We start from the raw sequence: 16,210 nt of genomic DNA, 5'->3' as shown, positions 1-16,210 counted from the left end.
ATCGCTTATACACGTTCACTCTGTAAGTAAAACATGTGAACATTGCATTGGGGCCATGCCTCTGCATGCCTTTTATATTTAATAAAATGTCTTCCTGAAATCTCACGTCTGAGTACACCTTTCCCACGTTTGGAAAATTGGGCGCATTCAAGAATATGCACTACACAAAGCGTGCATTTCCCACTTTCCTTTTCTTCATGAGTGATGCGTATGCACTCAGCAATCGTAACCGATTGATACAACACAGAAATGACCAACTAAAGTACAGAACTTTATGGACGCAGTTCTGAGGCATACTGCCTAATGCAGACGGTCGCATCAGTTAGCAAAATATTTAGCACCAACTGACGCAGCAAAATGAGTGGGCGGGACAAACGAAGTAGCACTTGCTCTAGCGAAGGCTGGAGCAGGGAAAAAAATTAGAAAAAGATACAATCCTTACATCGGGCTGTGCACCTCTCGTAGTCATTCATAAGCAATCGGCTCCTTTACTCAAGAGCAGGATTTATCCCGGGGGGAGCTCCGATTTTTAGCGGTTAATCTGTAACCTCAGTTATGTAGCAATTACCCAAAAGTGGTCAACGAAAGAAGCACCAAGGTTACAAATCTGTAATTGTGCACCAAAAAAGATATCGCATTTATGCAAACTGATTCGGGTGAGAAATTTGATATATGACTAGAAATTGCGGAAATTGCGTGAATTTCTTACGTTTACGATGCTTTTACGAAAGCTCTGCTCACACATCCGTGGTATATTTCAGAGCAGTGCAAATCGCCCGAATTTCGTAGACTTTAACTGTATCAGGAGGTGCAGTTTAGAGAGGAGAAGAAGGAAATGACGTTATTGACGTTATATGACACGCCCTGCGAGTCGGTGGGGAGGGCCAAAGGCCCCGCCTGGGCGACGACCAGGAGTTCGTGGGTCCAGGCGGCATCCTCGGCCCGCTGGACGGTCCACAGTTCATCCTCGAGAGCAGAGCTGAGAATCGCGTCTTCCCAGCGCGTGCGAAGGCTGTTGCTAGAGGCCGCGTTCTCGTTATTGTTATATATCCCTCGGAATTCCCATAATACATCCTCCATAGTGGCTCTGGATTCCCTAGTGTCGCATTTGTCCGTTTGATATATATCCGGATATATGATGTGCGAGAGCGCAAGATTGGGATACGTCCTAGTTTGTAACTGCCGCCATGCGAGAGAGTGCTTTTTTGTCAATTTTGCGTAATGTCGCGGGAATATTCCCTTCTGTAACCTATAGTATTTCGTGATGTCATTATATGTGATCATTCTATCCTCCCCCTCCCACTCATTTACCGAACCGTCACATCCTGGACGGTGCCGGGGCCTCACTTGCAACTGCTGGTTATCGTCCTCCGCGAGGGTGTGAGTGGGTGTCCATGTGATGAATATCTTTCTTTTGCGATATTGGCCTCCTGCAAGAAGAATGCGTAGTGCCTCCGGGGAGATTCGGCCGTTGGCAAAGTTTCTTATTGCCGTCTGAGAGTCGCTGACATTCACGGTTACGTTACTGTGAGCGACTGCGAGCGTTGTGGCTACTTTCGCAGTCTCGTCACTTGTGGTGCGTATGGTCGCGTACGTCTTGCCCTGTTCCTCGCTATCGATTACGGCTGCCGTAAACCCCCGTCTGCGACTGTATCGAGCTGCGTCTACGAAGACGGCGTCCTTATCGTCGCCGAATTTCTTTTGTATCTTCTTCGTTCTGTTCTGTCGTCTGTCCTTATTGTGTTCTGGGTGCATGTTCATCGGTATGGGGGGTATTACCATTGTTTCCTTCGTCTCTCTCGGGATATTCACCTTGACAACTTCCTGTGTATCTCAACCTATGCATAGTCTCTCTAGGATGTGTCTGCCTGCTCTAGTCTTAGATCATCATCATCATCAGCCTGGTTACGCCCACTGCAGGGCAAAGGCCTCTCCCATACTTCTCCAAAAACCCTGATCATGTACTAATTGTGGCCATGTCGTCCCTGCAAACTTCTCAATCTCATCCGCCCACTTAACTTCCTGCCGCCTTCTGCTACGCTTCCCTTCCCTTGGAATCCACTCCGTAACCATTAATGACCATCGGTTATCTTCCCTCCTCATTACACGTCCTGCCCATGCCCATTTCTTTTTCTTGATTTCAGCTAAGAAGTCATTAACTCGCGTTTGTTCCCTCACCCAATCTGCTCTTTTCTTATCCCTTAACGTTACACCCATGATTCTTCTTTCCATAGCTCGTTGCGTCGTCTTCAATTTAAGCAGAACCCTTCTCGTAAGCCTCCACGTTTCTGCCCCGTAGGTGAGTAGTGGTAAGACACATCTATTATACACTTTTCTCTTGAGGGATAATGGCAACCTGCTGTTCATGATCTCAGAATGCCTGCAATTAGCACCCCAGCCCATTCTTATTCTTCTGATTATTTCAGTCTCATGATCTATGAACTACCTACCCTAAGTGGATGTATTCCCTTACCACTTCGAGTGCCTCGCTACCTACTGTAAATTGCTGTCCTCTTCTGAGATTGTTAAACATTACTTTAGTTTTGTGCAGATTAATTTTGATACCCACTCTCCTGCTTTGCCTCTGCAGGTCAGTGAGCGTGGATTGCAATTGGTCCGCTGCGTTACTAAGCAAGGCAATATCATCAGCGAATCGCAAGTTACTAAGCTATTCTCCATTAACTCTAATCCCCAATTCTTCCCAATCCGGGTCTCTAAATACCTCCTGTACATACACTGTGAATAGCATTGGAGAGATCGTATCTCCCTGCCTGACGCCTTTCTACATTGGGATTTTGTTGCTCTCTTTATGGAGGACTACGGTGGCTGTGGAGCTGCTGTAGATATCTTTCAGTATTTTTACATACGGTTCTTCTACATCCTGATTCCGCAAAGCCTCTATGAGTGCTGAGGTTTTGACACAATCGAACGCTTTCTCGTAATCAATGAAAGCTATATATAAGGGTTGGTTATATTCCGCACACTTGTCTATCACCTGATTCATAGTGTGAATATGGTCTATTGTAGAGCAGCCTTTACGGAATCCTGCCTTGTCCTTTGCTTGACAGAAGTCTAAGGTGTTCCTGATTCTATTTGCGATTACCTTAGTAAATAGTTTGTAGGCAACTGACAGTAAGCTGATCGGTCTATAATTTTCCAAGTCTTTGGCGTCCCCTTTCTTATGATTTAGGATTATATTAGCGTTCTTCCAAGATTCCGGTAGGCACGAAGTCATGAGGCATTGCGTATAAAGGGTGGCCAGTTTTTCTAGAACAATCTTCCCACCATCCTTCAACAAATCTGCTGTTACCTGATCCTCTCCAGCTGCCTTCCCCCTTTGCATAGCTCCCAAGGCTTTCTTTACTTCTTCCGGCGTTACTTGCGGGATTTCGAATTCCTCTATATTATTCTCTCTTCCATTATCGTCGTCGGTGTCACTGCTACTGCGTAAATCTCTCTAGAACTCCTCAGCCACTTGAACGATCTCATCCATATTAGTGATGATATTGCCGGCTTTGTCTCTCAACAACTCTTAAACAACTGACCACGGCGGAAGCAACTGACCACGGCGGCGGTCAGACCTGCGGCGCCGCAGAGGGTGCTAAGAATCCCTGGCTCCGGACAGGCCTCCATTGGAATATAAACCTGACAACGTTTAACGCTAGAACGTTATCTAGTGAGGCGAGTTTAGCAGTGCTATTGTAGGAATTAAAGGGCATTAAATGGGATATAATAAGGCTCAGTGAAGTTGTGAGGCCAAAAGAAGCATATAAAGTGCTAAAAAGCGGGCACGTCCTGTGCTACAGGGGCTTAGCGGAGAGACGAGAACTAGGAGTCGGATTCCTGATTAATAAGAATATAGCTGGTAATATACAGGAATTCTATAGCATTAACGAGAGGGTGGCAGGTGTTGTTGTGAAATTTAATAAGAGGTACAAAATGAAGGTTGTACAGGTCTACGCCCTTACATCCAGTCATGATGACCAGGAACTCGAAAGCTTCTATGAAGACGTGGAATCGGCGATGGATAGAGTGAAAACAAAATACACTATAGTGATGGGCGACCTCAATGCCAAGGTAGGCAAGACGCAGGCTGGAGACAAGGTAGTGGAGGAATATGGCATAGGCACTAGGAATAGCATGAGTTATAAGTAGAGTTTGCGAAACAGAATAATATGCGGATAATGAATACCTTCTTCCGCAAGCGCGATAGCCAACAGTGGGCGTGGAGGAGCCCGAACGGCGAGACTAGAAATGAAATAGACTTCATGCTCTGCGCTAAACCTGGCATCATACAAGATGTGTACGTGCTCAGCAAGGTGCGCTGCAGTGACCATAGGATGGTAAGAACTCGAATTAGCCTGGGCCTGAGGAAGGAACGGAAGAAACTGGTACATAAGAAGCCGATCAGTGAGCTAGCGGTAAGAGGGAAAATAGAGGAATTCCAGATCAAGCTACAGTAATTGTATTCGGCTTTAACTCAGGAAGAGGACCTTAGTGTTGAAACAATGAACGACAGTCTTGTGGACATCATTAAGGAGTGGGAAATTGAAGTCGGTGGTAACTCCCTGAGACAGGATACCAGTAAGCTATCGCAGGAGACGAAATACCTGATCAAGAAACGCCAATGTATGAAAGCCTCTAACCCTGCAGCTGGAATAGAACTGGCAGAACTTTCGAAGTTAATCAACAAGCGTAAGACAGCTGAAATAAGCAAGTTTAGCATGGACAGAATTGAACATGCTCTCAGGAACCGAGGAAGCCTAAAAGCAGTGAGGAAGAAACTAGGAATTGGCGAGAATCAGATGTATGCGTTAACAGACAAAGTCGGCAATATCATTACTAATATGGATAAGATAATTCAAGTCGCCGAGGAGTTCTATAGAAATTTATACAGTGCCAGTGGCACCCACGACGATAATAGAAGAGAAAGTAGTCTAGAGGAATTCGAAATCCCACAGGTAAAGCCGGAACATGTAAAGAAATCCTTGGGAGATATGCCAAGGGGGAAGGCTGCTGGGGAGGATCAGGTCACAGCAGATTTGTTGAAAGATGGTGGACACATTGTTCTATGGAAACTGGCCTCCCTTTATACGCAATGCCTCATGACCTCTAGCGTACCGCAATCTGTGAAGAACGCTAACATAATCCTAATCCATAAGAAAGGGGACGCCAAAGACTTGAAAAATTATAGACCGATCAGTTTACTGTCACTTGCCTACAAACTATTTACTAAGGTAATCGCAAATAGAATCAGGAAACCCTTAGACTTCTGTCAAGCAAAGGACTAGGCAGGACTCCGTAAAGGCTACTCAACAATAGACCATATTCACACTATCAGGTGCTGAGAAATGTGCGGAATATAACCAACCCTTATATATAGCTTTCATTGATTACGACAAAGCGTTTGATTCTGTCGAAACCTCAGCAGTTATGGAGGCATTACGGAACTAGGGTGTAGACCAACCATATGTAAAAATACTGAAAGACACCTATAGCGGCTCCACAGCCACCGTAGTCCTCCATAAAGAAAGGAACAAAATCCCAATAAAGAAATGCATCAGACAAGGAGATACGATCTCTCCAATGCTATTCACAGCGTGTTTACAGGAGGTATTCAGAGACCTGGATTGGGAAGAATTGGGGATAAAAGTTAATGGAGAATACCTTAGTAACTTGCGATTCGCTGATGATATTGCCTTGCTTAGTAACTCAGGGGACCAATTGCAATGCATGCTCACTGACCTGGACAGGCAAACCAGAAGAGTGGGTCTGAAAATTAATTTGCAGAAAACTAACGTAATGTTTAACAGTCTCGGAAGAGAACAGCAATCTAAAATAGGTAGCGAGGCACTGGAAGTGGTAAGGGAATACATCTACTTAGGGCAGGTAGTGACGGCGGATCCGGATAATGAGACGGAAATAATCAGAAGAATAAGAATGAGCTGGGGTGCTAATTGCAGGCATTCTCAGATCATGAACAGCAGGTTGCCATTATCCCTCAAGGGAAAAAGTCTATAAAAGATGTGTCTTACCACTACTCAATTTCGCGGCAGAAACCTGGATGCTTACGAAAAGGGTTCTGCTTAAATTGAAGACGACGCAACGAGCTATGGAAAGAAGAATGATGGGTGTAACGTTAAGGATTAAGAAAAGAGCAGATTGGGTGAGGGAACAAACGCGAGTTAATGACTTCTTAGCTGAAATCAATAAAAACAAATGGGCACGGACAGGACATGTAATGAGGAGGGAAGATAACCGATGGTCATTAAGGGTTACGGACTGGATTCCAAAAGAAGGGTGCGTAGCAGAGGGCGGCAGAAAGTTAAGTAGGCGGTAGAGATGAAGAAGTTTCCAGGGACGACATGGCCACAATTGGTACATGCCCTGGTTGTTGGAGAAATATCGGAGGGGCCTTTGCCCTGCAGTGGGCGTAACCAGGCTGATGATGATGATGATGTCTCTTAACGCATACATCTGATTCTTGCCTATTCCTATTTTCTTTTTTACTGCTTTTAGGCTTCCTCCGTTCCTGAGAGCACGTTCAATTCTATCCATATTATGTTTCGTGTCCATAGATCTTTCGTGTCCTGCGATAGCTTACTGCTATCCTGTCTAACGCAGTTGCCACAGACTTCTATTGCATACTCCTTAACGATGCCCGTAAGATTGTCGTTCACTGCTTCAACACTAAGGTCCTCTTGCTGTGTTAAAGCCGAATACCTGTTCTGTAGCTTGATCCGGAATTCCTCTATATTCCCTCTTACACCTAACTTATTGATCGGCTTCTTATGTACCAGTTTCTTCCGTTCCCTCCTCTGGTCTAGGCTAATTCGAGTTCTCACCATCCTACGGTCACTGTAGCGCACCTTGCCGAGCACGTCCACTTCTTGTATGATGCGAGGGTGAGCGCAGAGTATGAGGTCTATTTCATTTCTAGTCTCGCCGTTCGGGCTCCTCCACGTCCACCTTCGGCTATCCCGCTTGCGGAAGAAGGTATTCATTATCCGCACACTATTCTGTTCCGCTAACTCTACTAATAGCTCTCTGCTATTCCTAGTGCCTATGCCATATTCCCCACTGTCTTGTCTCCAGCCTGCTTCTTGCTTACCTTGGCATTGAGGTCGCCCATCACAATAGTGTGTTTTGTTTTCACTCTACCCATCGCCGATTACACGTCTTCATAGAAGCTTTCGACTTCCTGGTCATCATGACTGTATGTAGGGGCGTAGACCTGTACAACCTTCATTTTGTACCTCTTAATAAGTTTCACCACAAGACCTGCCACCCTCTCGCTAATGCTCTAGGGTTCCAGTATGTTACCAGCTATATTCTTATTAATCAGGAATCCGACTCCTGGTTCTCATCTCTCCGCTAAAACCCGGTAGCACAGGACGTGCCCGCTTTTTAGCACTTTATATGCTTCTTTTGGCCTCACAACTTCACTGAGCCCTATTATATCCCATTTGCTACCCTATTATTCCTCCAATAGCACTGCTAGACTCGCCTCACTAGATAACGTTCTAGCGTTAAACGTTGTCAGGTTCATATTCGAATGGCGGCGTGTTCGGAGCCAGGGATGCTTAGCACACTCTGCTGCGTCGCAGGTCTGACCGCCGCCGTGGTCAGTTGCTTCGCAGCTGTTTTGGACTGAGGGCCGGGGTTTGAGCGTTGTGTTCATATAGGAGGTTGTGGCGAAGTACTGCACCCGGGTGGCCAATCCTGCTCTGCTGAGGGAGTGCGTTACCGGTTCTGGTCACCGGGATCAGGCCACATTCCAGGCCTGTTTATGCAATTTTATCAACACGCGGATTTTTTTTGAATACGGTGGGAAATTGCGCGGCACCGGGATTCGAACCACGGACCTCTTGCACGCGAGGCGGGTGTTCTACCTCTACCCCACCGCTGCAGCAGGGCGTAGAGGTAGAATCTACACTAATCCAATATGAAGGGCGTTCATATTGTGCCGTACATTGCGGTTCAATAAGCTCTTATATGGTGTTGTGTAGGCCTAATTGTAGCAACTTGTCCTTGCTGGTGTTGATCGGTAGCCCTACGGCTAGTTTGTATATTTTCCGTATGACGCATTTTCCGAGCAATAAAAACAGCGCTAAACGACGGGACGAGCGAAGGGACCCAGACAACAGCGCTGACTAACAACCAAAGTGTCTTTATTCCTTCAGTCAGTCCTGCATGAAGGCGGCCCTCATCCGGTCATGTGACCACCAAGTGCATGTAAGCTTCGAAAAGCAAGTAGCGAGACTGAAGCTCGCAGGTTACTCGGTACCACTTTTGACCAGCATCGCTGAAAGCCTCGCAACGAACCTTAAAGGAAAGCAGTCGGCAGCTGCTCTATCCGAGAATCGCTCACGGCAAACGGTTGCGGTTATACCATATGTGCACCAGGTTGCGCACAATCTCAAAAAGGTTGTCAGCAGGGCAGGCGTCAGGTTGCTGTTTACTGCTAAAAATAAGTTAGGTAGCCTGTGCCACCAAGTCAATAGGGTAAGCAAGAACAACAAAAAAGTTGTAAAAAAACAGCACAGACAGAGGTTTGTTGGTGACTGTGGTGACTGTGTGGAGTATAAGATCCGCCTTTCATTCAAGCGTTTTTATATCGGCCAAACGGGGCCATCAATGACCGCATGCGCGAGCACTTCAACAAATTTCAAAAACGGGCAAAACATAGTCAGTTGTCTCTGCATTGCAATGAATGCGGCTGCAAGCCATCTTTCGAAGGTGTAACCTATCTGTCAAAATATCGTGATGAACGCGCACGCCTTATATCCGAAGCATTCCACATTCACGTTGGTGGCGAAGCGTGTGTGAGCGTTCCGTCCATTTCTCTCCTTCCGAAGGAGATTGCTTTCCTATCACATTAATTGCAATTCCCCCTGCGCATGCCCAATTTTGTAGATTCTGTGGTTTCAGATAGCGACGGAGCATATATATGCTGACTGAAGGAACAAAGGCACTCTGGTTGTTAGCCAGCGCTGTTGCCTGTGTCCCTTCGCTTGTCCCGTCGTTTAGCGCTGTTCGCTCGTAATCATGAACCAACCAGCCCAAATGCGTACTCTTCTGACGCAGTTTAGTTTGATCTTTTCTGTAACCTGCCATTTCAAGTACGACGCTACGTTTACCATTATACTTATTACGAAGTCCAGTCTTAACCTGATTGTGTTTTCCTCTCTCACTCCCCTATGTTTGTTTGCCATCCTTCTGATGAGGTTCATGATTTGCGCTACAGTTCCCTCCAGTCTTCTGAGCGTTTCTCCGTTGCTGCCCTTGGCTTCGATGAGGAGCTAGATCATGTCGACCTTCGGTGTGGATTTCCAATCGGCTGTCTTTAACTGTATCTCCTTTCTATGGTTGAGATCTCCCCTGTAGTTGCCTCGTTTGCGACCTCTGCGAGTCGGTCTGTACAGCAACAGCTCCGATTTCTCTGCCGAGCAGGTTAGCCCTGTGCCCTTTAGATATTGTTCGGTTGTTTTATTCATTTATTGATATTGATACTTCAATCCCGGTATCGGGATTATAGCAGGGTGGGAAAAAGAATTAAGCACTTTCACAAAAATGGCAAAATGTAAAAAGAAATAAGGGTGCAGGTTGAAGCTCTGCAGCCAGTATCAGGAATACATTTGAACAAGATATCAAACAGTAAAAAAATAAAATACACAATAGAACAGTAAAGTGATGAAAATGCAGTAACACAGACTAGGCAACATGTTGAGCGAATAACGTCAGTGACGGTTGCAACACTTCATTGTTAGTGAGATTATCCCAATCGGTAATACTTCGTAGAAGAAATGAGTATTTAAAACAGTTATTACGGATGCGAAAAGGCGTTAAAGTTAGCTGATGTCGTTGTCGGGTCACACACCCCGACGAAAAATGAACTCAATGGGTGATTTCAGTTCTGTAGTGTCCTTTAATTAATTGGTACATGAATTTAAGTCTTGCAGAACGATTTCGCTCATTTATTGTCGGCAGACCAGCTTTGATTAAAAGATGTGTTATCGATGTACGTCGGTAATTATTATATTGACACGTGTACTTATATTTAACGGGCGACCACGTTTCGCCGCCTAACAAATGTTATCGCACAGCGCGGGACGCGTCTGCATGTATCCGAAGTTTCTGGAAAGTTATCGATGCTTCTATCAGCTGTCTGTTGTCGCCGAACCTTGTGTTATCTGATTTCATCGCGCGACTCGAATGTTGTAGAACTTTGTGCAAGGCATGCGGGTCCCAACGATTAGTCTGGAACATTCGATGACTGCTGTATAAAAGCCGACGCACTTGACACACTGATCAGATTTTCGACGATCGCCGACCGTGTTCGCCGCTATCGTTGTGCTATAAGTGTAGCCCGTTTTTCTGGGCACGGGTTCGCCCAATAAAAGTTAGTTTTGTCTTTCACAGTATTTGCTACTGTGTTCTTCAACGTCACCACCACGTGACAATATATGTATCGAGCAGCCCTCCTTTGAACCCTCTCTACTTTGTTTACGTTACTCTTAGTGAATGGGTCCCAAATGATAGCAGCATAATCTAAGGTAGGCAAGACAATAAATTTGTAAGCAAGGAGGCGGACAGATGGAGTGCATAACCGCAATGCCCGTCTTAAGAAAAACAATTTACGAAAAGCGTTACACGTTATGAAATCAATATGTTTGTTCCAGCTGAGATTGTTAGTGACCCAGAGCCCTAGATATTTATATTCTGTTACTTCTGCAAGTGTCACATCATTAATACTGTAATCGAACGGTAAGGCATTCTTTTTGTGTGTAATCCTCATCAATACAGTTTTTTTCAAAATTAATGGACATTTGCCATAATTCACACCATGCAGAAACTTTTTCCAACGTGCTATTTAGTAGTATTTAATCTGAGACACTTCTTACTTCTGTATAAATGACACAATTATCAGCGTAAAGCATAATTTTCACAGGAATATTACACACAATATCATTAATATATAATAAAAACAATATAGGCCCAAGAACAGAGCCCTGAGGGACGCCAGAGTGAACTTGTGAGAACAATGATTGTTAAAAACAACAAATTGTTTCCCGTTTAAAATGTAGGCTGAAGTCCACTTTACTAATTGTTTGTTATGAAGTATTGTGTCTAAGTTATAAATTACCTTTCCTTGAGTGACCCTGTCAAAAGCTTTCGAGAAATCCATAAATACGGCGTCAATCTGTGTTCCATTGTTACTTGAAGAGGAAAAATCATGTATATTTTCTACTAGCTGTGTACAAGTTGAGTAACCCCTCCTGAATCCATGCTATTAAAGAAATTGTTAGTAAATAAATTGTTAGCTTCGAGGAAATTTGATATGTGATCGTGAATTATGTGCTCAAGTAGTTTACAAGCAGTCGATGTTAGCGAAATCGGGCGGTAATTCTTGATCAATCGCTTGTCTCCACTTTTGTGAAGCAGTTTCACTCTGGCAGTCCCCCAGTCTCTTGGGATTTAACTTTCACACAAGGACTTTGTAAATAAAACAAACAAATATTTAGATGTCCATTGTGCATATCTTTTCAAAAAGGCATTAGGTATGTTGTCCGGTCCAGGTTATTTCTTTACCTCAAGGTTAAGCAGCATACCTAAGATACCATGCTCACTAATGACAAGATCCTCCAAAGGCGGCAGTGAGGCTTCAAATTTTGGAAAGATGTTATTGTCGTTAGTAAATACTGAAATAAAATGTTCATTGAAGACATTAGTTTGTGTGCATCACTGACCAGAACACCTTTGATTTCAAACTGATCATGACGTCTTTGAGGTTGGGGAAACTGAACGCCAGAATTTCTCAGGAGACTCTGACATAAATTTGGGCAAACATTTTTCAAAATAATGTTGTTTGTCAATGGCCGTTTGCTTTTTGAGCTGAGAACTAAGCAAAGCTATATTTTGTTCCAATTCCGGAGAAAAAATGTTTTCTTTTCTTTTCAGTTTCATGCGCTTCAGTTTTCTTTTTAGCTTCAGTGTCGCCCGAGAAATCCATGGGTTTTTTGTTTTCTTTTTAACAATAACCACCACGTGATATTCAATACATTGATGTACCATGGCCTTAAACTGGTCCCAGAGTTCTTGAACACTTGCAGTATTATTACAAAATGCATCAAAATTAAAGGAAAGAACATCAATAATGGAAACATCGTCAGCACGGGAGAAGGTTCTAAAATGCATTTTAGGCCAAACTTTATCAAAAGTCATGCCGTAAAGGGTCAGGAGAACAGCCTGGTGATAGGAGATACCAGGCATCACTACACACTTAGTTGCATCGAGGATTGTTCCAGAAACAAAGAAGAGGTCTAAAATAGATTTTGAATTCCCTTGTATTCGAGTGGGGTGCTCTACAGTTTGCGTCAAGTCAAACGAGAAAGCTATATCAAGCATTGCCTCACTTGATTCGTCACTATGCGTTTTGAGTGCGAATGTTGACCAGTCAATATCCGGCAAATTGAAGTCGTCTGTTAAAATAATGCGATCATTTAGCTTAATAAAGTTCGTCATATAATCGTTAAGGTTATCCAAGACCATGACAGGCGATCCAGGCGGCCTATACAGTGCTCCTACAATATACCGGGCATTGTTATGGTATGCGTTACAGAAAATCCATTCAATATTAGGCACTTCAGGCATGCTCAATATATTTAAATATTCTTTAAAGAGTATGGCAACTCCTCCACCTTTACCACCACGGTCTTTCCGAAGTACACTGTAAGGAAGCCGGCACAAATTCACTATCGTGAATGGTATCATTTAACCATGTCTCGGTTAAGACCACGATGTCGGGATCTTCGCAAAGTAAAAATCATTCCAAATCACTAATTTTGTTTAATGTGCTTCTACAATTTACATTTAGTATTTTCAGTGATTTAGGAATGGGCTTGTGCTGTCAGCTATTTCTATTGCTCAGCTTATAACGGGCACCTTTACCTTCATCCCAGCCGTACATTACATTGTCAACGTACAATTTATTGTCCATTAGTTTCACCTTGGCTCCATTGGCCTTTTCTCGTGCGGCAATCTTCCACAGGTGATTTCGTATTTCTCGCGTTCTGGTGGAAAAGTCTTCGGAGATTGATATTTCGGAACCCTTTAGTTTTTGCGCGGATTTCAATGCTGACGCCTTTTCTCGGTAGCCTAAAAATTTCAGTATTACGGGGCATTTCTTATCTTTAAATATGCGACCAATTCTATAACACCTCTCAATGCCGGAGACAGTTTATCCTAATTTGTCCTGAAAGACCTCAGTCACTACTTTACTTTCAAGCCCAGCTGCTGTCTCTTCGTCATGTCAGGTAGCCCGTATATAACTAAATTGTCGCTGCGACTCCTATTTTCTAGGTCGTCGACTTTAGAAATGAGAGCAGATAACTGTTTATCAACCTTCGCAACAGTGTCCTCCATTGTTATCACACGTTTGTTCAGTGCGTTCAAACCAGCCAGCTGTTTTTCGAAACCTTCTATGCATTTGGTCAGTGCTGAAATGTTCTTCTCAATATCGTTTTGAGAACTCTGCAAGGCTTCTACAAATGTGGTCAACTTTCCCTGGCCAATCACTAATTCGGAAAGCATTTCTTTTTCTGTGGGACCCGGATTTGCCTATATATCGCCACATACCACATACCGCCACATACCTGACAGCTGTTTGAAGCGTTTGTTATATTTGCCCTTCACTTCCGTGGGTTTAGAGAACTGTAATATTTTATTTAGTTGCCTCGTTAGAGAGTTGGACTTGATACCTGATATTCCTTTTATTTCGCCATTTTGAAGACTTTGCCCAAATTGTGACGGCCCGAATAAGGAAGAAAATATCTGCCAAGCTGTTTGAGGGACGCAGCCGCAGTAGGGAATGGGAATTGTTTCATGTGTGCTGCAGAGGGTGCATGGGCACTAGAGTATACAAATGACTTTGCCAATTGCAGAACTTAGTTATTCACGCATTCCAAGTTCATCAAATTAAACTGTGGTAACGCTAGCGGGAGTCTGAGGGTCAAATTACACTGAAGCTGTTTATGGCTAGGGTTCCGTGAAACTTTCATGTGTGCGAGCAATAACTACAACATCAGCGATGACTTATACCACTGCTCGCACGTTCGTCTTCGTCTTGTTCCATAGCTGGCTCCGTTGCCGCTAATGATGCCAGCATTGCCATACTGCCCTTCCCTCGGCTGAAACGCTGTCTGCACTGGCTGTGGCTCTGACGGCCAGTCGGTGCGGTGATTTCGGGCTCAAATTCTTTGCCTAAATATATCGCAGAATGAAAACATGAATGTATATAACGAATGTGTATAACGAATATAGGACATGAATCAACGCGACTTTATTAAACTAAATGTGTTTGTACCTTTCGTCACGATGACCACCGATGAAGACAGCGAATGTGTCACCTATTTATCACGTGTCACACAGCTTCATCGGTCGTCAACCTTCACACAGTGGAATGGCTCATGAATTTCATTTTGGAATCGCGCTTCATCCCTGTTCGTAGCGGGCATGCTTGTCTTGCAGAGGTTGTTTGGGCACAACTAAGGCATAGAAAGGAACACATACCGGTGCAAGCCTAGACTTCCCTGCGCGGCTCTAGCCTGTCGCACGCGTTGGGGCTTTGCGCTTGCCTCGATCGACACAGAGCGCATAGATGCCGCCACGTTGCACCGTGGCCGAAGGGTCTCCGTGTGTCGCTCCGCCAGAGTCTCATCACGCCATTTCTGCACCCTATGCGTCGAATGCAGTGGTGCCGTAGCCAAGCAAGCGTGAAATGACTGCAAGAAATTCAGCAATCGGAGACCTCAATATCATGGTAAGCACCAGTTTGAGTTTAATAAAGTATATCTACTTAGACACGGTATTATTATTAGTGTTCATCACGTGAGTCGTAGTCGGCTGTATATTTTTTGGCTAGCCGAAATCATGGCCGCCTGCGCATGTGGGATTGCGGAACTACGTGGCCAGTACCGTTTAGAAATTGTTCTATATCGAGTTACTCAAACAGTCCTGCTAAGCTTGCCCCACTCGACGGAGTTCGGTCGGTAAAGGCTGAAAGGGTCAGCCTTTAGCACATCTGCAAACACATCAGTAAAACACATATACAGCGGACAAATGAAACAAGTTTTTAGGCATGTAGGGCTCTCGGGGCTGCACTTGTCGACGAGAAGATAGCCTTGCCGCCTACGGGATTATCTGACTGAGCTATGTCGAATGCTCGGTTGTCTTAGAATCCTCTCGCTTTTTTTTATCTGACGGCGGTGAGCGTGAATTTAACCTCCTCCAGTACACGACATCTACAGGCTGGGAGTGACGCCTGACACCGGCAAAATCATGCCGAGAGCGAGAGAGGCTACACTAATCCAAGTACAACCCAATTAGAAAGGCCCACTAAGCTTCAGCAAAGACACTCCCTCACCAGAACAGGAATTGGCCTCCCTGGCGCAGTATACGGCCACTCCTTCCCAAATGACTCCGGCAACTAAACCAAGGCCCTCAGTCCCCACTAGCTGCGGAGCTTTAACGCAGCAGAGGGTGCCGAAATTCCTGGGTCCTGACAGGCCGCCAATGGAAGCTGACCCTGTCAGCCTTTAACGGCCGAACTCTGTCGAGTGAGGCTAGCTTAATAGGACTCTTTGAGGAACTATCAGACATTGTTTGGGATACCATTGGCCTTAGAAAGATTAGAAAACTGATGAGGCTTATACATTGCTGACTAATGGCTATGTCCCCTGCAATAGACGTCTCCCAGATAAGAAGCAATACTGGGTAGGATTCCTAACGCATAAGGAGATAGCGGGCAACATTGACGAATTCTACAGCATTGTTGAGAGGTTAGCAGTAGTCGTAATTAAACTTAGTAAGAGGTGTATATTAAAGATAGTTGAAGCCTATGCTTCAACATGGAGTCACGATAATGAAGTAGATCAGTTTTGTGAAGATGTTTAATTACCGATGACAAAAGTGCAAACTCGGTATATTGTAGTAATGGGCGACTTCAATGGAAAAGTGGGGAGAAAGCAGGCCGGGGAACAAGCAATTGGCAACTACGGCGTCGATTCTAGGAATGCTAGAGCAGAGATGTTGGTGGAATTCGCAGAAAAAAATAAGCTTCGAATAATGAATGCCTTTTTCTGGAAGCGTAGCAACCGAAAGTAGACCTGGAAAAGCCCTACTGGTGAAACAAGAAATGAAATTTATTTTA

The sequence above is a fragment of the Dermacentor variabilis genome, unplaced genomic scaffold (assembly GCF_050947875.1).
Source record: "Dermacentor variabilis isolate Ectoservices unplaced genomic scaffold, ASM5094787v1 scaffold_14, whole genome shotgun sequence".
NCBI classification, from domain to species: domain Eukaryota; kingdom Metazoa; phylum Arthropoda; class Arachnida; order Ixodida; family Ixodidae; genus Dermacentor; species Dermacentor variabilis.
The sequence above is the reverse complement of the archived record's forward strand: the minus strand, read 5'-3'. Positions refer to the sequence as shown.